Raw genomic sequence first — 23,467 nt, 5'->3', positions numbered from 1 at the left:
ACGTAGCGTTAACGAAGATGATAATGCTCCCCAGGCTCCTATACTTTTATGCCAACCTGCCGGTATATGTGCCGACGCACATATTCAAGGGATTGGAAGCCTTAACCAGGTGCTTGATTTGGAATAAGGGGCGCCCAGGGTGGCGCTGAGGACCCTTTATGCGGCCACGGAGGCTGGAGGTCTGGCGGTTCCTAATCAAGAGCTTTATTACCTGGCGGCCCAGCTTCAGTGGGTTGCCTATTGGCTTAGCGGCAGGAACCTGAATGACACTGCGGTCACGACTCTGACCCAGTCCCAGGTTCTCACGCTCTTTCACCCCCTAACGCGGGGCCGCCCCCCGACCAGATCTACCTAGCGGTTGCAAGACAGTGCTTTGTGCGAGGCCTCAAACTCACTAAAGACACAGTGCCATATGCCCCGAACCTGCCGCTGCTGGGGACCCCCTGGGGGGTGGCATGATGTCTCATTCCGCGCTGCGTAGTTGGACCGCGGCGGATCTGGACAGTCTGGGTGACCTATATGGAGAAGGGGAGTTACTGTCCTTTGCGGCTCTGACCACCAGTACTGAGCTACCCGCGGGACAGTTCCTGGCACATGCTAGGCTTCTCCGTGTGCTGTCCAAGGCGTGGGGGGATTTGTCTCAGGAGCCGAACACACATGTGCTGATACAGTACCTACACATGATGGGTGATGGTTCTCATCTGGTGCACTGGCTGGCACAGGCTTTACACCATCATACGCAATTCTCCTCCCAGCGACTGAGGGATAAGTGGCCGACCGGGGCAGTGCATGGTCAGACAAACAATGGGCCATGATACTGGCTGGAGCAGGGAACGTTCCTCGGAATGGACGATTTAAGATCATCCAGTATTTCATAATACACCGAGCATACTTGTCTCCGGACAAACTGAATCGCTACTTCGGCCTCACCTCTTCGGCGTGCCCCAGATGCGGACTCTTAAACGCGGACCTACTACACGCACTTTGGAGTTGCTCTCGCCTTGGCGCGTACTGGTCGGCGGTTACTGCCATATTGACAACGGCCACGGGCGGCACCCTTCCCAATACATGGGAAGCATGCCTGCTGGGGCTCTATAAGAGGTCCAAACAGAACAAATTACAGGCACGGTTCTGGGACCTGGTGCTCATAACAGCTAAGCGGCTCATTAGGAAGCGCTGGAAAAATAGCGCCCCCCCCCCCCGAGGCCGGTAGACTGGCGTCACTCATTTGCTAACTGGGCTAGCGCGGAGAGCGTGGCACTACACAGGGAGGAGACGGCGGGGCTCCGCATGTACCCAATTGCCCAAGAGTGGGACACTACTCTGACCGCATACCATCAGGCCTGCCTCCAGTCAGGCGTCGCATGAATGTTTAGACGTGGTGGGGTGATAGCCCGGTCACCTTCGCATCCCGGAGCCTGGCCCCTTTCCCCTCCCCCCCCCTGCCTCACCCCCCCCCGGTCATCAGGGCTGTGCTCCACCGAACCTGTCTGCTGCTTTCCCCCCTGCTGCCACATTGCTACAACAACCCTCACTACAAGACTATTCCCTCCCCCTACTGGCCACATCTGATGTTCCCCAGAATGTTAGCGATACTGACACACTGCTGTACATGCGAACACTAGTCTTATAGTTGTTGATGTGTTTTCCCCTCCCCTTTCTTTCCTTTTCTGTTTGCGGTTGGCGATGTTTCTGTTGTGATCAGGATTTCTGCTTTTGCTTTTTTTAGTTCTATGTAATTATGTACTGCCATGATCACATGACTGTGGCCCGCATCCCGCAATGTATTGCGGGAAGTGGCTCTGTCCAATGCACCATCTGTACTGCCCAGGGAGCACAGTCCGGAACAACTGATATTGACCATCATGGACACTTTTGCCCTCCTGCAGTGGCATACGCTGCAGGTACAACATCCTATTGTTATCCTAGATACCGTTAACTGTGGACTAATGCATCTTCCCTGGCTACTATTTACTTTCACTTGTACACATCCGAAATGCCGGATACGTTGCCGATTACGAAATGATTGCTGTTTATATGACATTGTATGATTGATTGGCTCAATGTACAATTTACTTTGTGAAATTAAATAAAGTCTGAGGCCATGGGTCTCAAAAAAAAAAATTTGTTTTTAACAGTCATCTGTTAATACACATTTCTCAACTTTGTCTTAGATCAAAGTTCTTAAAATTTTACATGGAAATGCAACCTTACTGAGGCCGATGTTCGGACTGTCACCTCCTGATCACGGCACTTCCTGCCTTTTTAGCCCCTGACCTGGGGGATCCCTGCAAACCCTCAGCTACATAGACACATCTCACATAGCCCCTCACCTGCTTCATTCAGTTCCTCACGAGCATACAAACATCTCCATAGTTTTCCTCAAACAGAAGAACAGCTTCCCTTCACCTACTTAAATACAGCTCCCATCTGCATTCATACAGTTCCCGTTCCATCCCTGGCCTCATCTGCACAAATACATTTTTCTTAAATCCTGGTCTGCATAAAGTACCCACTGCTTGCATAAATACAGCTCTTTTATACACCTCCCAGGCATTAAAAGGGAACCCACCTACTAGGGCTAGGCTGAGGACCAAAAGAAACCCTGGCACAAATGCTCAAACCCGTCCAGTTCCCTTCCTCCCTTCTGTCCATCCATCCAGTCTCACTCCCCTCTCTTCCCTAACCCCCTCACTTTGATCTCTCTCCCCTTAAAGTTCCTGCTGTGCCTCTTGCAACTAAACGAGAAAGTGACATTAGTTCCAGTAGCCCTAGGACTTCATAACCTAGCCTCCTACAGATCTAGAGCCCACCCATTCCGTTTAACACACGAAGAAAGCGCTGCAAGCATGTAAATGTAATGTAAATGTATAGGCATTTATATAGCGCACTACTTACCCGGAGGGTCCCAAGGCGCTTCGACCGCTGCGAAACCCTTCCTGGCTTCCCTGAGAGATGGTCCCTTAATGGGTATCTCCAGGGTGAGACCAGGCATCCCCGGCGGTCTGGTGGAGCTGCTAGTGAAGATGAGGCAAGCTAATGCCCAGAGTTGCCGAGTGTGAACGCTGATCAGAGTGGGCACCGAGGCGAGAGAATTATCGAGTCCGCTGACCCTGGTCCAGAAACCTGCCGCGCCGGGAATCGAACCCTGGTCCCGGGCCGTCCTCTGCTCTCGGGTTTGCCGCCTCTAACCAGCGAGCCACACTACATAGCATAGACAGACAGCCCACGCATCACAGATTAGGTTAACGCATTTCAGTTCCTGTCCCGCATCACCCCACTGAAATGCAATGTCACACATTACCAGTGCCCCTTTGCTTCGGCAGTCATTGCTGGAGTCGCTTGACATCACAGCAGGTTACATCCAGCGTGATCCCCACTACAGTGCCCAGAGGCAGTCAGAGAGCTCGGGGTCAAGCAGAGGTGGACGGTTGCCATGGGTACAGTCACAAATCTGGGCCCGGTTTGTTTTGATCACGTGGTTGCAGACACCGTGCCACACACCGTCATCACCCTCTGTGCTCTGATGGGCCAGGCCACCAGTCCGCATAAAGAGTTGAGCTAGTTCATTATCTGTGAAGGCAAGCCCTTCAAAGTGACCAAGTAGCCCGGCAGATCAGAAAATTCAGGAGAGAGAGAGCCTGTCTCTAACAAAGAAGCAAAGAAGCCTGGCTGTTACCAGCTCAGGTGCATACTGACATGGTCGAACTGGGAGAGAAAATACGCCCGAGCACCAGGAAAGTGACCCATGTTTGCAAACGGAGGCAGCTTTGAACTTGTAAAGTTTGTGTCCCACACAGCGTGAGCCTGAGAGCAGGGGCTGCGTGTCTTTAAAAGGCACAACAGGCACGGCTCTCAGACAGCGGTGCCATTTAGCAGATTATCTCAGGGTCATCACTACCAGGGGGACACTGCCGCAGGCATCATAGTGTGAGTCTGCCCCCTCCCAAACTTCCTGCCAACTCTGAATAAATGCCTAAGGGGAGCGGCTCAATTAGCACATTGAAAGGGGAGATTAGCACTCGATTAGAGTGCTTCAGGAAAACAGACACGCTCGTTCTCAGCTGTATTGCATTTCTTTTTTTGTAAATGCCAATTTCACTTAGCTTGGCCCATGAGTACCGGTACTCTCTTTGGACAAAAAAAAAGTTCCGGTACTCAAGCGCCGTACATTTAGAAGTGCCGGTACTCAGTACCGGTGAGTACCGGCCCATTTAAAGCACTGATCGTAGGCCAAGAATAGAATCCTCCGTTTGTTAAGTTAAGGGAGAACAAACACACGGATGTTTTCTAAACATTTCCCGCTGCAGTACACCTTTTTAACACACGGCTTAAAGATTCGGCGGTGATGCGCCGCCACTGAACCAACAACGTGCTAGAATGGTTGGATCCGCCCAAGGCAGACGCACATTTTACCATACGGCGGTATATGTGCACACTTTCGGATACACGGCCGAATGCACATACATACCTCATTAACACCTTGGCTGCTAGGCGTTTTCCCCCTCCTGTGCTGATATTTTATCACTCCCATTGTTCATGACGAGCTCAGCTCGTCATCAGCACAGCTCAACTGTGCATCATGACGAGCTGAGCTCGTCATGAGCATCGAAAGGGTTAAGGCACCCGGTTTTGTGGGATTGTTTGAAGATGCCCAAATTAGACGCACGTCTTTATTCATACGGCCGATTATATGTGCACGTTTTTAAACATACGGTTAATTGTACAGGCTCCTCTTATTCAACTACCCCGCCTTGAATGATTGACTACCCACGTGCCCAACATGAATGATACTACAATGGGCACTTTATTCTACCGCAACACAGCTATCTGTACACCAACTACAGTATATGAGGCGTCATGGACTCAGACTTTCCTTCCATCCTTTTCATTTTTGCAGGTGATCGCTAATGCGGCACTTCCCTAATTTTTCCACCGGCTGGTGAAGAATTTGTACCCATTCAATACGAGGTACGTACACCACTACTTAGCGCCTTCCTTGTAACATGTCCAACGGTCCAAATACTGACAGTTACATATCTATCTTCCCAGATCTCTCTGTTTAAAAAAATCATCACAAGGAAACCAATTGAAGGGTGTCGGCTGACACCTTGTTCTCTAAAACGTCAGGAGATACCTGTAGATTTTCTCAGGTGAGCATGCCAAATGGCAATGTTCGCTCTTTTACCTTATACGATTTAGACACACACAGGAATTTAAACTCCTCCCTTACAATTACAGGCTGTCCTTCCCTCTTTGTCCTGATGAAGACCCGTCCCGGATGCAAATAACTCTGCACCACATCTTAGGGTTGAAACGTCGACGTTATACCTATCAATCTGTCCATGAAAAGTTGCAACACAAGAAAGAAAAATAACTTAGTTTGTTGTGACTATTGAATCCTAAATGGACTGATGATGATTTATGTTCTGTATTATTGTATGTCAATATGTTATTTTTTATGATCTTTGTGTAGCACACTCATCACTTGTCACCAACCAGTCACCAAAGTTTTTCACTTTGTATGTGATTGTATATCACATTTGTTTTGGCCAGCCATAGTGTATACTTGACTAATACATGCAAAAGATTTAAAGAAAGGTGCTGTGTGTTTATAATTTGTTTATTGAATTTTTCTCTGTAACATACGTAAAGTATAGCTAATCACATAGATAAGCAAAGAAATTGCTATACACCCGACAGAACCACGATTTTTGTTTCTCTCCTGCCTGTACATGGTCATACCAGCTAATGCCCCAAGTCTTCCGTTCGGAGCTACAGACACCACCTTAGACCTCAAAAATAAGGTACACAATAGATCTACAATTACATCGGATCTACCCGCAATCTCCATGACGACATAGATGCACAGGGTAGGGGCACTTGGGCCACTATCCTAGCAGTTCCAGGGTGATTGTATTGTTACAAACTTTTGTAAGACATCGAATGAAGGACATTTTGCTACAGGACAGGTGTATCTTATCCTTGAGCAATAAAAGTTCTCCCTTTGGGTTTCTTCTATAGACATCTGGCGTTATCTACCCCCCTGTCCAGTGGATGTCAACCTCAACGTCAACTCTTTTGTCACGATCAACCCCTGTATGGGAATGGATATGCGACCCTTGCTAACCTCAAGGATATTGACTGACAAAGACAGAGGGAATGTGTATTTAGCAGGGCTGTGGCCATTGAAAACTTACCACATGCAGTAACCCATCTCTCACCCAAGCCTACAACACCTCCTCTGCCAAAGCGGAGCTCTCCTGGACCCACTGACATACTTCTCGACTTCTTCCTATGTCTTGTCGTCCGAATGTGCCCTTGGACTTGTGTTCGAGGGATAATCATGCTTCAGAACTTCATCAATCTGTTTCTGGAGTTAGTCTGAAAGGTCAGGTGTCACCTCTCGCCTACAAGAACAATACTAAGGACAATGCCAAGCTTACATTTCTTAGTTGGAACATCACTGGCTTGTTTTCTAAATGATATATTGATGATTGGACTACCCTTGTTAAGGCCTAAGATATTGCATGTTTTTCAGGAGACCTGGTCACAGGAGGATATTTGCTTTGATGAGTATACTTGTTTTAATCCATCTGCATCTCCTTCCACAGGGGGTAGGAAAGGGACGTAGGCTGCATGGTTTAAAGTAGGTATTGGCTGCAAAATAACTCCAATATTGTTGGGTGAGGAATAAATGCAGGTGTTTAGTCTAAGGTGGTGGCCAATACTTGGCGTTTTACTGGTTAATTTTTATAATAATGATTTCTCTGGTAGGAATAACTGTATTCTGCGTAGGCGGTTTAGTAGGATAGATCAACTAGCAGCACATTATGCTCACTCACGGGGACCTTTTAACTTAACACTGGTGGGTGACTTTAATACAAACGTTGGCATTTTACCTTCCTTATCATCTGCAACCTTCACCCAGACTAGGATGAATTTATTTATTTAGACCAAGATGTCATGGATTTGTGGGCGAATGCTGTATGTTTTCTAGTTGTCATATGATTTGGACACAGCCACCCCTGCATTGGCATCTGCAAACATCCCAACTTACAGTGGAAGGGGGTGGTGGGTCAGTAATAGACTGTCTTTTGTTCCTGGAACTTGCACCACTCCATTCCAAATGGGAAGTTCATCCCCACAGTTTGAAGTGATCTTAACCTCATCCGTGCGGTGCCGATTTACCCCCGGTGCTGGGCCTAAATGTAAATGGGTGTGGTCATGACGGAACGGTTCCGTCATGAGCACAGCTCGACCGATGCTCATGACGGAACCGTTCCGTCATGAGCATCGAAATAGTTAACCAGTTAGCCCTCACCGTTGACATCGCAAAGGGGACAAGTAACAACATGGGGAGAAGGCAGCCTCTGACCGGCAAAAATGCAGTTCGTAGATTAGTCTGGCGCTCTCCAGATCCAGATATGAACAAAGTAACTGATCACCTGAATAATGAGAGTGCTGATCTGGTGACAGGGTATGCATAGGAGGTGCTGGGGCCCTCAGACGTTCTTAACAGTTGTAATGGCCTAACCATGTACATCAGGGACATATTGTCAAAGCCCACATACACCAAGTCTAGTAGCACAAAGTCATGGTGTGATAATGCATGCAGAATAGCTAATATCAAGTAAAACTCTACATTGAAGCAATTCCCTATGGACCAGACGATAATTAGTGCCTAATTAGGCTTATAACCTGGCCCTAAAAACGAGGAATGCAGAGCTCAGGGATGAGAAGGGGGACAACTTAGTTGCTGCCACCCAGACAAAGGCCTTGCAGATGTTTTGGAAATCGGTCTAAGCAGTTTTTGTTCCTGGAGATTCCCCTATCCTAGTGACCGCCCACACTGGCCCTGAAAGCTGGATAGAGCACTTCAGCAAAATATATCCATCTAACACACCATGCGAAGAGAAAGGGCGGTAGGATGCTCCATTAGACCGGAGTGTTAACTCTACCATAGAGGAAGTGTCCAAGGCCATTCAAAATAGTCCCCTAAAACGGGTCCAGGACCAGATGGGGTACCCATGGACATATTTAAGGCAAATCCAGGGTTTCGGTCATTGCTGCTTGCTAACGTTTTCAATTCCGTGTGTAAGGCCTGTCACCCCCCTTCTCCCCCCCCACCCCTCTTCCCACCTTGGTGCAAATCTATAATTCTTCCAGCTGTCAAATAAGGAAACATGCACCGCCCCAAGTGTTATCAGCCTATTTCCCTCCTTGACTCTGCCGCAAAAATAAGGGTGTTATGTACATGATCGCCTGTTAGAGCGGACCTCGAAGAGAAATATCATTTCCCCAGCCCAGTACGGTTTTAAAAAAAGGGCTTGGCACCATTGAACAAAGCTTAAATCCCCATCTACTTGTTTCTAAATAGAAGGGTGCCAAGGGTAGCTTTCTCCAGATGGTGTTTATGGACCTATTTAGCGCCTTTTATTGTGTAAATCGTTTCAAAGTGTGGGATATATTAATTTCTATAGGTCTGGATTCAGATCTGGTCGACCATTTGCGACATCTCCACTGGGATCTAAAGGCTGCTGTAAGGTACCATGAAAATTGAGAATGCTCCCCCACATTTCTGGTTAATCCAGGTGTACAGCAAGGATGCGTACTTGCCCCAAATCTTTTTTTGTTATTTAAAAAATGACCTTGAATCTGCTCTTGTGAATGTGGGGGCTTATGTGCCCGTAGTTAAAACTAAACCCATGCCGACGCTCCTTTGCGCGGACGACTGCCGTGCTGTTTGCTAGGACAAATCCACAATAACTCTCATACCTACAGACCCAGTAACCCGGTCTGTCTTAAGTATAACAATATTTTAACCTATTGGGAATTTATCCCCTAATAAATCACTGGGATTCCTTTCCAATTTTTAACATTTTTTCTGTCATTTTTGCATTCTTTGTTTTGCATGTTATAAGTGGGGAAACCCTCAATCTCTGGACACTGCACTTGAGACCAGAGGTGCCTCTGGATGAGGCTGGCAGTCAACACACTGAAGAAAACCCTATGATAACTGCCATAACTACAATGCGGGGCGGATGAAACACATATACCGCACTCCGATTAGCATGGAGTTTTTGAGGGTATTCTTCTTCCTTGAACCTAAGGTTGAAAGTGTAACAAGTGTCCTTTTTCACTTTTTTGATAAACTTGAACTTACCCTGGGGAAAGAAACAGACACATCGATTCCTCGTCCCTCCCTATTGATAAACTACCGTTTGCTAGGACTGCTAACAACCTAAAGTTACTGATATCTAGTTTTGTGAATTTTATGGAAAATCTAGACTGACACGTTTTTCTAAGGGTTTTGTAATGGTATGTGGACCCAAGAACACAAAAATGCGTCCCATATGTATTGGGGCCAAACTAATTGAGAGAGTGAGCCAGTTTCCTTATCTAGGTTTGTTGTTCAATGAGGCAGGCACCTGGACCCCCAGTATAAGTTGCTACACGCAAGCTGTTGGATCCATCTTTTCATTAGCTACTGCCTTGGGAAACATCTATTACAATGAGGGCATTACAACGTAGCACCTTTACATCGCAGTCAGTACCATGACTGCGATGTTACCACGAGTTCCATTACAACGGAAGTCATTACAACTACTTGCTTTAGGGAATGCGGTGTTGAACTGGTATTGGATTTTTAAGTCCAACACCTTCCCTACTGATACACCGAAAGTCGAAAAATAGAGCACAGCACAGCAAAAAGTAAAAACTGACTATTTTAGCCAGTAACTAATTTCAAAAACAGTGTAGAAAAAAATTCATGTTACAATTTTTTATCCAGATGGGACAAGTGGTCGAAATTTTGACGAAATGTGCTGTGCTCTGTTTTTCGAATTTCTGTATTGAGGTACATGGTAGATTAATTTATTTCCATGTATTGAGCAACACTGGTGGATGGCACCGTGTTGACATTGAGCCCGCCAGAGGACTGACTGCATTCTACTTGTTGCAAACTTTACAGAGGTGCTGACTGTTTTCTCTAAAACCACTGCCATCAATCTTGACCCTACTGATACACAGACTGGAGTTGGAATAGTAATTTAAACTATTCCAAAGCCCAGCGCTTCCCTAAAGGAAGTAATGACTTGCGTTGTAATGGAACTCGTGGCAATGACACAGTTGTGGTATTGACTGCGTTTTTAAGCCATGCGTTGTTTTGGCATGCATGGTAACAGATGCTATTCGCCAACTTGGGGGGGGGGGTAAACAAATTGCCCCATTCTCGAAATTTACAGAATGTAATGTATCCCCTCTCCGACTTATTATTCAGGGGTCTGAGGTTATAGGGGTACCAGTAGGGTTGAAAGTGGAGGAGAATAGTTTGCAGGCGGGTTCTGAGTGTTGTCCTCCCATCTACCCCTCACTTTATAGCACATCAAGAACTTGGTCTGGAATATGTGGAGGACTAATTAAATATTGCCCCATTGTTATTATGGTGCTCCATTTGGCTAAATGATGAGGTTGGTGTAACTGTGCAATTATATCGGAATGCTTCTCTTGCCTACATAGCCCTAATAGCCCTTGGCTTAGGTTTATCAGGGAGACAACCCTCGCTTTAGGTGGTCTGAATACATTTTAAAATCCAGAAAGTAGCACTAAAAGGCATAAAGAGTGGATCAAGGACTGCTTTTCATCCTATAGACAGGCTGACACACACTTCACATGCGAGCTCTATCAGGTGGCTTCTACTCTTTACCCAATGACAGTTTGCCCTTACTGATATTAATTTGTCCTTGTGACGAGTCCTGTCCGCAGACTACATTTTGTCTTTTTCTGCAAATTTTATATCCCTCTTATTACACATTTTTGACTTCCATTATTGCATAAGCACAAGTTTAGCAGGTGTAGAGTTGCGCTGACTTTTCTTTCTACCTGCAAGGCAATTGGTTCTTTCTTAAAGAATGAACTTTATTTGCGAATCCTTGCTGTTTTAGTTGGATCTTTATTGAAGCGCTTTGTCATTCGAGTCATATTTTATTTAAAATTGATGTGCTAGCAGAATTTTATGTTTTTATTATGTTTCCACTAGCGTTTTATCTGTATTTATCAATAATGAAATACTGTGTTTTTAGGTCTCGCCTGGCGATAGCAGCGCATGCGCTGCCCTCGCTATGCGAGTACCTTTTGCAATCGATTCTCAGAAAGCCTTACATGCACGTGTAGGGATTAAGTATGGACAAAGATGGCTGCTCTCGCCATTTGTGCAAACCTAACAGCATGCAAGTGTACGTACGGCCAGTGGACAGTCCGACGCCATCTTGCTCTAAGCTTTCATTGTCATGGCAACTAAGCTTCTTATCAGAAGCTTCGTCACGCTGCTTCCTTCAACTCTGGCTCCGTCAACAGATGTGTGCGCGCATGGCGGAGTAATTTCACTTTAAACAATGAGCAGGGGTATACTGCGCGTGTGCTGTGCTGCAAGAATACTGCTGCCTGCATGTGTCTTAACAGTGTAATTGTGCACACTGGTCAGCCATACATCCTTCAGATATATTTGTGCACGCTGATTGCTGAATCGTGCACTCTTGAGGGTTTTTGCAGACAGACTGCAGAGCCATGCATGCCTCAGTGCATGCAACCTACTGTACCTTGATTGCCATGTATTGAGTGCTTTCACACAACAAGCGCAATCCGGGCCAAGGAAGACGGCGGCACGTGCACTCATTTGACAAAGACATTTATCCACACGCAGCGGTGGCTGCTATTGCCTCAGGAGCTTGAAAGTTGATTGCGTTGCTTTTGTTGCAGTTTGTCCACGAGTTTTGCTCACACTGGGGCATGAAACTGAGCTATGTTTGCTGCATCTGTGTTTAGCACAGTGTGCCGCCCAACTTGTATTTTGCTGTTCCTGTCATTGCATTCAGATACATGATACAAGTCACATCATACCTACAAGTCAGAACTCCGTCAACAGATGTGCACATGAGCGTGCATGGCGGCGTGCTTTCACTTTAAACAATGATCTGGGGTAGACTGTGCGTGTGCTGTGCCGCAAGAATACTACTGCCTGCATGCGTCTTAACAGTGTAATTGTGCACAATGGTCAGCCATACATCCTTCAGATATATTTGTGCATGCTGATTGCTGAGTCGTGCATGAATACCTCTTGAGGGTTTTTGCAGACAGACTGCAGAGCCATGCGTGCCTCAGTGCATGCAACCTATCGTATCTAGAATGCCATGTATTGAGTGCTTTCACACAACACGCGCAATCCGGGCCATGGAAGGCGGCGGCGCCTGCACTCATTTGACAACGACGATTATCCATATGCAGCAGTGGCTGCTATCGCCTCTGGAGCTTGAAAGTTGATTGCGTTGCTTTTGTTGCAGTTTGTCCATGAGTGTTGCTCACACTGGGGCGGGAGACAGAGCATTGTATGCTGCATGCTTACAAACACGTAAACTAAAAATATGTGTTTAGCACAGTGTGCCGCCCGACTTGTATTTTGCTGTTCCTGTCATTACGTCCAAATATATGATAAAACAAGTCACATCATACCTTTCAAGTCAGAACTATTGGCTTTGTCAATGGTTGCTAGTTGCATTAGATAAATAAACAGCAACAAAAGCTTGTATATAATATTGAAAAAAAGTTCCACTTAAAGCCCTGGTGACACCACAACAATGTTGCTTCTGCTCCTGAGTTTTCAAACCAGAAGGGAAATCCAGAGAGAAAATGACTCTCTTGAAAGGATTTCCCTTCCTGTACAACACTCACCACGCGCACATCATTGTGCCTGCTGTTACTAAATTCCGGAGAAAAAAAAATTGAAAATGCAATAGGTCTTGCCTTTGATTAAGTTAAAGCCATTTGCTTTGCTAATGGTATTGTATAGCAAAGCAAATGGCTTTAACTTAATCAAAGGCGAGACCTATTGTATTTTTAATGCTTGTTATTATGTATCATTTATCATGTCTTTCACGAGAACGAATAAAGATTAATTTGAATGCTAGAAAACTGCCTGCTTTTTAAACTTTAGTGTACTCTTTAATTTGGAATACAGGATATTTACAAAGCTGTTAGTCACTATTCAGTTCATACCTCTTCACAATTATTCACAAAATAAATATACAACTCTTCTCATAAATGCCTTTATGCCAATCCAAACTACAAGAAAAAAGATTCCCAACAAGACCAAAAAAGTCAACATACAAAACATTATATAAGAATAATTTTTTGTTATGCCTATGTGCACCCTCAATTGTTAGTAAGTCAACACAGTGTGTGCTGGAGGGAGGAATCCCTGCCTCAGACAGGGACATCCACTCCAGAAGTGACGTTGCAGAAGGGCACTAGTATGTACAAGGGCCTCTCCAGTAAGCTGCACTGAGCAGCTCTAATGGTAATCCATGCTAAACAGCAACATACCTGAAAATTGCCTCCTAACAGGAAAGAGATCATCTTAGTGAGACTTACCTTGAGACGAAATTCTGGTTTCTCGCTCCGTGATGATGTGTGTGGTCAGGCAAGTTTCAATATGGCTCGTTCGTTGGCAGCCTAGGTAGAAAATATATTTTTACTTGATTTGCATAAATGTAAATACTTGTACTTTGCCTTTTACAATTGGTTTAAGGGGTGGATTTAGAAAGGAAGGTACACAAATAGGATTGGACAGAATTTCCCTTCATAAATGTTCTGCCCTGGTTAATAATATACAATCCATCTAATTTTCACTACATTCACAATCCAAAGGATGAGACATCTAGATTTAGCTCAACAATAGGTGAAAGTAAACTAACGAGAACACATTTCATCTGATACTAGCTATGTTGTCTGCATTTGCATAGCACATTTCTGCCAGCAGTATGATCTTGTAGAGCGTTCTAGTACGATTTCTGTACGTTTGTGCTTCAGCCTTTGACGTCAGAAGAGAGAGCACAAAACTAGTTTTTAATAATGCCAGACCTGTAACAAACCACCATAGTGTAAGCTGTTCAGCGTGTCTGCTGTCAGTAATTACCAAAAACTGTAGCCGAATTGAAGATGAGATATCGACAGAATCAGGAAGTGAAGAGCGCCAGTTTAGAGTAAATGTCAGTTTTTATTTATTGATATAGAGTTTTATATAGTGTGATGCAAGGGTGCCGCAATTAGCTGCCACTGTCAGTGACTGACAGCACTTATACCCCTAGATTCATCAAAGTCCCGTTTTACGAGTCTGTAATAGCGATTAAGGAATCGCTATTACAGACTCACAAAACGGGATTCATGTACAAATCGCAATTTATTTTGCCCTTCCTACAGCTTCCTTATTTGCGATTAGCTAATTGCTAATCGCAAATAAGGAATAACTCCCCATTCATTCCTATGGGCCTAGAGGCCCATAGGAATGAATGGGAAGACATAGCAATGTGCGAATCGCTATTAGCGATTCGCATTTTGAGTTTGCGATTTCAAGGGTGCACCCTGTTGCACCCCTGAAATGAAATTGGACGCTGGTGTTACGCACACACATGTCCCAAGGACATGTGTGTGTGTCATGTGTGTGTGTAACATAGAACTTAGAAAAATGCACTTAAGTGCATTTTTCTAAGTTTCCGCTATTTACCACAAGGTTTGACTTTGCGGTAAATAGCGGCCAAAAATTGCGTATTCGCAATTTTTAAATGTTTCATGAATTGCATTTAAGGAATCTCAAATAGAGAATCCTTAAATGCAACTCCTCGCAAAATAGCGAATTCTATAATAGCGATTTTTGCATTTGGGGTGATGAATCCCAAATCCAAAAATTGCACTCGCAAAGGCCCAGATTCTCAGAATCTGGCCCTTTGCGAGCCGATTTTACGTTGATGAATCTGGCCGTTGGTTTCCTATTTATGTATATAGAGTTTTATATAGTGCGAGCAAGACCCTTCCAGGTGACAGAGCGCTTTACAAGAATAACAAGGAAAGGTATGATACAACACGGTAGGTAGTATACAGAGGCATATTAAAAGTCATGTGGACATAAAAGTTAACATAAACCAATGGTGAAAAGTGCACAAAGTCATATACTAGCTTGAGCAAAGTCTAATGGGTGTCATAATGGTGGGTAGATGGTTAGGAAACACAGGAGATGAGGATCTCAGGGTAAAGGTGAATGGCATGTCAATAAGCAATAACACACAAGCAGGAAAAGTAGCTTATGAGGAGGGGGAGGTGTACCCTTAGTGTGTGATGAATTTGTTGGATAATAAAAGCTTTTATTTCTTTCCTGAAGTAGACTGTGGATGGGTTGCAACTGATCTTGAAGGGAGAGAGTTCCACGTTTTGGGGGCAGTTCCGGAGAAGGATCAATTGTAGTTTTTCTTTTTGTTAAATTTTGTTAAATTCTTGGGTAGGAGGGAGCTTGTGCTTTTGGAGGGTCTGTTTCCACCCGATCGAGTCAGTTTCTGTGTTAGGTAAGAGGGGTTATAGCTTCTCTGGTGGTGGCACTGATGTGCTTTTGCATGGCGAGAGCATTGTCCAAGGTGATATCTAAGGATTCTGTAGCCAAACGGTCAGTCAGTCAATAAGATTTATTTGCTTCTGGACCATAAAAGTACACATAAAAGAAACAAGGGTGTGACCAGATTGGGTCACTTCACAAGCATAAAATAGCTATTACTAAAATACAATAATAAATACAGTCCATTAGAAAGGAGCAAATACATTGAATCATCCAACAAAAATATAAAACAAAATTAAAACATCAAAAATTAACACTATTACGAAAAAAACACAAAAGGCCATAAATACAAATATAAGCATACATTTCATTTAAGTTATAAAAAAGAGCGAATACTCAAATATTTCCATACACTATATTAGGCCTTTATAACAAAGAGCATTGCCTGAATTTTAGACACTGCCAAAGATAAGATGCAACTACATGACATACCATTGGGCTGTCAATCTGATACACAAAACAGATGGCAAGTCTACACTGTTGAATGTTATATCTTCTCATAAGTGGGACAATACATTTTCCTTTGAGACCTATAAAATGTATAAAAAAGCATAAAGTGCAAAGTGTTTTGGATAGAGACTCCATCACACGTACATGGGCCAAGGTCCCTCAGTGAATACTTTGCAGGAAAACCTAGCATTAACAGGAGGTAATTAAGGCAAAGTCTTGTAAAAAACAAAATGGTGCTGCAGATTCTGAATTGAAGACAAATACCTTTCCAGTTGAGGACCCCGGGAGAAATGTTGATTTGTCTACCTTGTCCCATCTAAGGGCCCGATGCTGATGCGGTTTGGAAAGCTTCCCGACCAAATGGGTTTGGGAATGGTTTCCAACCGAATCGGATCGGGAGAGTCCGACCGACAGAGTACGATGCATCCGGATGCTTCCAGATACGATTTGGTTAGACTCCCATTGACTTCAATTGGAGCCTATGTTTGTAACCGCATCGTAATCGGACCCTAGGTGGGAATGCTTTCCTAACTGCAACGTAATTGGGCCCTCGGTTGGAAAGACACGTTCCCGATCCGATTAGGACGGAGCAAATGCCATTAGGAGGATTTCCTAACTGCATCAGAATCAGGCCCTTAGTGTGAAGCCATTTTCCCTTGCTAGGATTGGCTTGGGTGGCACCCTAGTCTGAGGTTTGAATATGCCCTCCTGCTTCAGGCTGAAAGACAACGAAGCATGGTCACTAAACCCTGAAAAGAGCACCTCAGAATCACTCAGCCAAACACATAAGAGTTCGGAGTTGATTATGAAATCAATTGTGGTACCCCTATCTAATCCCCTGAAAAAAGGAGCAATACGACCTGACTGGGCCTCTGCTTCATTCCTAATTAAGAGATTCATTTGACAAAGATTATTAAGGGCATCACCATACTCCTTATGTTCAAAGTGAGCCAAAGCATCCCCCTCATTATCGATTAACCCACACACTGACTTTTTTCCCTTTGGGCAGTGGTACATTGAAATCACCCATCCATACTAGATTTATTACTTTGGGGTGACCAGTTCCTATAGACCTCACAGATAATTCAAGCGCTCCCACCACCTGAGCAGAATATGCGTTAAAACAGTTTTATCAAAAGGAACAATTAACAAATCCCCTTCTCTTGTTCCCGTGCATATCAGGCAGTGAAAGTAGGGGGACTCAGTATAGAACTTTGTCACCTTTCCCAGAAATGTGTTAGCAATTAGTGTAAGGGGGTCGCCCTTAGATCTACCAGGCTTCGAAGAAAGAGCTGGAGAATGGTAGGAGTCAAACCCGTCCAAATACCTAGGCTCCAACTCCCATGTTTCTTGCAGGCATATACATTGGTATCTTACCACTTCCTTAACTCAATCAGGGTTATCTAGTTTTTTCCTCAGACCTGCAATATTCCAGGATAAATTGTTGACGATTTTGTGGGAATCTACCAACATATCATTAGAAACCAACACCTGAGCCTGGCACACCGCTCCACTATTGCATACCTCTGCATCTTGGGGTACATTCAGTCAACCGCACCCATCAATCATTTTATGACTTTCGAGATCAACTGGCCTGTGTCGCTGTCCGAGTGTCCCCCAACCTAGAGACATTTAGTAAAATCAGAACATAGGAACATGCTGCTGGAGGGAGGTTCAGGACTTGTGGTCTCCTATTAGAGTCAGCCCTGCGTTACCCCCTTGCTTTCCCACCTGCCCTCAAGGTAAGCAGCCCCCTCTACTTATCGCCTGGTTGTGCAGGCGCTTTGGTGACCCCCCCGTGGCAAGGGAAGAGAGATAGGGACAATAGGGGCAAGGGTTTGAGAGTTAGCAGGCTGATTTAGTTGTGGCTGTGATATGGTGCCCCCCGCAAGGTTAAGGGATGGTACGGATCCCTCTAACCTCAAATCCAGGCCGTTAGTGGCTATGGGTTGCTTGGGCTTATAACTATAAGACCTGTCGCTTATGCTACCTGGGTTTATATGTTTATTTGAATGAAGCAAGGAGGCCTCCCTAACAAAGGGCATATTACCAAGAGAAAGCAATTGGGTCAGGCAAACCTAAAGAAAATTTAGACTATTATACTCCCGCTCCAAGTAAAATTGTAACATATATGCTATCCTCGAACATAGACCGTACATATTGTCGAGGGATAGCGATCATATATGACTGTCCTCCTTTGCTTTGTTCACCTTAGGGTCTGGCAGCCCCTTCTTGTGCGGAGTCCCCCCCACACTTTTTTTTTCTTCTCTGGCGGTTCCATAGTAAGGGAAATCTTCCTATGGTGGTACTCCCCGCACCCGGCCTTGGAGGAGAGTGAGAGGTCCTAGTGTCAGTCGGTCCTATTTTTGGATCCATGCATGTCGCCAAGCTCATCGGGGTGTTGAAGATTAGCAGAGTGCCCCTTACCTTTTCTAGGGAGCTTCGTCTTTCCGTAATTTCTATTTCTTTTGAGAGGACATTAGCTGCCCGCACCACAAGGGAGTTGAGTGTAGTCATCAAATCTCCTCCCATAACCGATGAAGTAATTTTCCTCTTCTCCATAAGTCCAAGGGGCTAGGGGCAGCATTAATAAGATTAAAAGAACCCCGTAAGTTCAAAAGAAGGGTGAACAACTGGGCAAAGGGGGGGGGTCCAGCCTGGCCTCTTCCGGCCGTGGTCGGGCCAACCCTTGGCCCGGGTGCTGCCCACGCATGTCCCGCGCTGCTGGTCTGCTAAGCCCTGCCTCCTTGCAGCGACTCTACAAGGTGGCTCATGGCACTGGAGCTGCTAGATGATGAAGTCCCCAGTGGTCTCTAGGGGTTCCTAGAGTCCAAAAAAACCCTTTGTAGCAACACTGATGACATACTAATCATGCAGCTCTGCCCACTCCAGAGATTGCCCTGCTGGGTTATGTAGCAAACTTCCCTCGGAAGGTTCGGAAATTGGCTGCCCTGGGTTTTCTTTTGGCCAAGCGCGAGATTGCATTATTGTGGGGTAGCAGTAGAATCCCCACTCTGCAGACCTGGCTGAGAAGCTTGGCGTTTTGTAATGTCAACTGCGAGGAATTTTATACTTTACTTCCCAGTTCATCCAGGCCTGTGGACTTATGGGGCCCACACAGAGACTACATAGCCTGAAGTATGATGACAAGGAACACACAAGTGGCTGCTAGTATAGTCCCCGAGGGGGTGGGTTAGATGCCCTTTTTGGGTAAGAGGCGTGATCGTCTCTTGGGATGGTTCGTGGAAATTTGTGCTTCCCTGCTGCTTGGCATGGTCCTCCTTGCTTGGGATTTAGTGTCCTTTTTCCAATTTCTTTTTTTCTTGTGTTGCTTGGCCTTTTATACATAGTATGCATTCAATATTGGACTGTAGTGCATTTTTTTGCTACCATTGCAATAAGTGACGGTGTAATGTTTGGTCTGCCACGGGTGTACAATATTACAGTTGATGACATAATCTGCATTGTATCACCGTTGTTATATCTCTGTGTAAAACCAGAAAATAAAGTTAAAAAAAAAAGCATGCTTTGAAGCGCTGACAATAAGCCTGACTTCCTTGCAGCTACTCTGCAATGGAGGCTCCTGGCGCTGGATGCTGAAGTTACCAGTGGTCCTTGGGGTTCCTACAGCCCAAAGACCCCCTTGGTATCAGCTCTGATGTGCAGAGTCAATCATGTGTGGGGTACAGTTAAAGGCAGTGAGAGGTGTGAGCGAGTCTTCGATATTAGGGTCAATGCCTGGTAGAGAGAAAAACAGGAACTCAGTTTTGAGGGCATTGAGTTTTAGGAGGTTGTGCGTCAAGCAATGTTGCATTTTTAATCAGGATGTTTTTGAGGAAATTGAGGTCATCAGGAGAGGCGATTTTTATATAGAGCGGAGTATCGTCAGCATACATGTGGTATGAGATGTGGGCGAGTTAGAGGATTTCGGTTAGGAGCTCCAGGTATAGGTTGAACAATGTCGGGGAGGAGGTAGTACCTTGGGGTATGCCAAGCGACACTGGTAACTGATCTGAAAGGGCATGGTTAATTGGAATGCGCTGAAATCTATTGTGAAGTAAAGAGGAAAAACATTTTTGTACAGTACCGGAGAGACCCATCCTGTGTTCCAATAGATGATTAACCATGTCAAACGCCACTGACAGGTCAAATAGGATTAGTAGGCAGGCATCATTTTGGTCGAGTGATCGTAAGGCATCGTCAACAATGTGGACCATGGCTGTTTCGGTGCTGTGACCCAGTCGGAAGCGAGATTGGTATTGGTCGGTTAGATGGATAAGCTCAATGTGATTACAAAGCTTGGATGCTAGCCAAGAAAACATGTACAAGTGTCTGAGCCAGACAGCCTACACTTGCACTTAGTACATCACCTAAGACAAGTAATGATTACAGATAAAGCTGCTACATTCTAGTGGTACAAATGAATGCCCTTACAGCAAGCATCCATCTGTCAAAGTTGGAAAAGGGCAATGTGACAATCAATTAATGATTCAGCTAGAGCTTCCATTTAAAATAAAGTAAAAACCTAAAAGGGGTATTTTGTATAACTGAGGAGAAGATTACTTGTTCAGTTTTATGTGGAAGTTATGTGAAACTAATGCATCCCGTGTTTAAAGTACAAGGGGTGGGGGAGTTACTTTGAACAATGTAAGTCCTGTTCACTGCAGGCTGTCTTGTGATACTAAGAGAGACATCGTTCAGATGAAGACAACGAACAATTCAAAGACACCAATGCAGGAACAGGTGGGAACATCCCTTTTATCATTAAAAGTTCATGGTGGTGACAACATTTTGCCAACTAAACAGTGTTCTTTGAGAGCAGGAGAACTCATGTTGAGTGTGTATCCCGCACCCACTAGTTAGTATCACCAGTGCAGGGCTTGAAAAATCTACTCACCCAGTCACTATGGCGAGTCATAGTTTATCAGTTCAATCTAGTTATAGGACCTTCTCATCCATTCTGGCGAGTGAACTTAAACTGGAAAGGAACAGGTGTGAATGAATCAAGAATAAAGATGCTTCTAAATCTTGTTTTTTTCTTGACACATTTGCTGTTTGTTCAAGGACAGAGGTCAAATGTCAGTTTGTCCCTTTACTAATTGCTGCTAATTAAAATGTGTTTACTTTTCTCTTATTACACTTAGAGGTTTTTGTCAAGTGATCTACCTGACAATCATTTTGAAACAAAAGGCTGTAAGATGTCAGGTTTATTTTCTAACACACATTTACTCAGCTTGTATATGAATAGTACCAATATTTCAAAATATATCAGGAATTACGAAAGCACATTTTTTTGTCATTGAGAAGTGTAATGCAAACAAAGATTTAAATAGGAGCAAAACAAATTAGAACACTTTTTCTTGGAAATGTGCAAATGACAAATATATGAAGAAACTCGATTTCTAAACACTGTTTGTACACTATATAGTTTTAGCAGTAGGTAGCATGTCTGAAAACTTTGGGACTATTTCATTGAAAAATCTACTGTTTGCAAATGAGTGTGGTACCATTTTATGCTTTAGGTATCTATTTATTAAAAGTGACAAATTGTAAACATGATTTGAGAAACATTCCTAACCCCGCCTTGAAGGCAAGTCATAGGCCATGTGTATCCTATAAGTGGCTAGATTTGTATTAAATAAGGAGCAAAAGTTTAGCTTATTAAATCACACAAAAGTGTTTTATGCACAGCAGGCGTTCTGAACTTGCATATTTGAAAGTGCTCTTATATATAATAAAGAAGAAAATGGCTGCTCAGAGAATTAAAATATTTGCCGAAGTCCTTTGAGCCCTTGAGCCCAATGCCCTGTAAATCTCCATGTTAGGGCATCTTTGTCTCCACTTGCTCCGAGATCGCTCAAACTTGGGGACTACATTGTCCAACACTTTATGCATTCTGACATTACCTATATATAAGCTGTCGTTTACAATTGAGTGCGAGCTTATACATACACATCACATCGTATACACTCGTGACATCATACTGGTCTCATTAAGTCCAATCTTCAACCACACTCTCCTCATCCATTCTTTCAAGCTCCATTGTATCGGGGTCCAGGCTGCTGTCAGACAAGACAAAGATGCTCCGGTCGTCCACTAACCGGACACGGAAAGCGTGCTGCAAGATAACGACATTGGTAGATAGATGTGCGCTACACAAATGAGAGGAAATGGCAATGCTAAGTAAAGAAATAGAAAGATTCATTACAAATCTCAAAATGCAAAGCACAGTTAGTTCAAAATCCAGGGCCAGCCGAAGGAGTCACCCCTGAGACTGGGCCACTCAGCAGTCATAGTGGAACAAGCACCTAAGACCCATTCCCAAGTTGCAGAAGCAGCAGAGCCATAGCCTTGGAGTACAGTTGCACACGTGCACAATCTGGAATTAAAGGGCGTCTTCCCAGCTCTGTTGCTCCCGCCTTATTAAGAATGTAGGGAGGATGAACACTAGAGGGGGGCGGGGGTCCTAGGAAGAAGTAATAATAGTTGTGTGCCTGGCAATCGATAGCTCTGCCTGGCTTGACAACATCTCGTCCCTGTAGTACACTGAGAACGTGCTGTAAAGCACACAGGGCGTGTCTGGGTGGAGTGTGGGTCTGGTGTACCGTTGAACTTGCTGGCAACAAGCCTGTAGGAGTGCGGCAGCGGGCGGAGGCGCGCGCGAGGGTGGGATGCGGGCATTAGAACAGAAGTCAGCACCCAGCAATATTTGAAGGGTGGGCGGCCGAGGGTAGGTGGTATCTCTCCCACCCCCACTCTGACACAACTCCGACAAGCTCGCTTAGTACAGCGGGGGCGCCGAACGTCGGCCTGCGCACACAGGAACACTCACAGTGGCAGCACAATGTAGGGTGCAGGTAGACTTCCTAGGACCAGACAGTCGCCGAGGTCTGGACCAGACCAGGTGGGAGGAGCAGGAGATGACGCGCTCGTGGAGAGGGTACACGCCGGGTGGCTCGCGGCTGGTTGATAACGCCACAGAAGCTACTGCTCGGCAGGGTCGTGTACACTGGCTTTATTTTATTCATATAAACGATTTTATATAGCGCGGACTTTACCCGAAGGTGTCAGAGCGCTCTGACTTAGCCTTAACCTACTAGCGTAAACGTCATTCAAATGACTCGCCGTATCTTCTTACAATAATGGTATTAGTTCACTTAGGCGGATAGGCTAGCGGTGGCCGAATTGCAGCTGTCCTAGTCAAACACTCATTCATACCAGTAGTAAATACATCTATTACAGTGCTGTAAATCACCGCCCACTAAGTTGAGGCGGAGACGTGCAGCAGGTAAATACTGTAACTCAGGCACGTGTAGTTTCCCAGCCCCCATAACCAATGAACAATTAACAAACCGTTCTTTGACCAATCAACAGGTCGCGATACAGTTCCGTGGTCCCACAGCCAATAAACATTTTACCCGTCCTAGCAAATCACAAACCAGTGTTCTAACTCGTATTCTAACGTGCAGCCAATGAACAATTAAAAAGTTCTCTTCCTGTTAATTCCGTAAAAGTGCTCTCGTTCCTACACCTCAGCAGTTTTAGTGCTTAGAGAGACTTCATCCTCCCATGAGTGTA

At 44.9% G+C, this 23,467-nt stretch overlaps 1 protein-coding gene across 2 annotated transcripts in view; it reads right to left on the bottom strand.

Annotated features, from left to right (window-relative positions):
* The window catches only part of SNX4 (sorting nexin 4), a 499,472-nt gene extending 476,485 nt beyond the window's left edge, over nt 1–22,987 (bottom strand). For both annotated transcript variants that reach the window (XR_015308499.1, XM_086957435.1), the window contains exons 1-2: nt 22,722–22,987; nt 13,429–13,509 (exon numbers count right to left, since the gene is read on the bottom strand). The gene's annotated coding sequence lies outside the window, so the exon portion shown is untranslated. The remainder of the gene's footprint in view (nt 1–13,428; nt 13,510–22,721) is intronic.
* Nucleotides 22,988–23,467: the final 480 nt, after the last annotated feature.

This window comes from Lissotriton vulgaris, chromosome 2_1, assembly GCF_964263255.1.
Source record: "Lissotriton vulgaris chromosome 2_1, aLisVul1.2, whole genome shotgun sequence".
NCBI classification, from domain to species: Eukaryota; Metazoa; Chordata; class Amphibia; order Caudata; family Salamandridae; genus Lissotriton; species Lissotriton vulgaris.
This window is presented reverse-complemented; position numbering and strand designations above follow the sequence as displayed.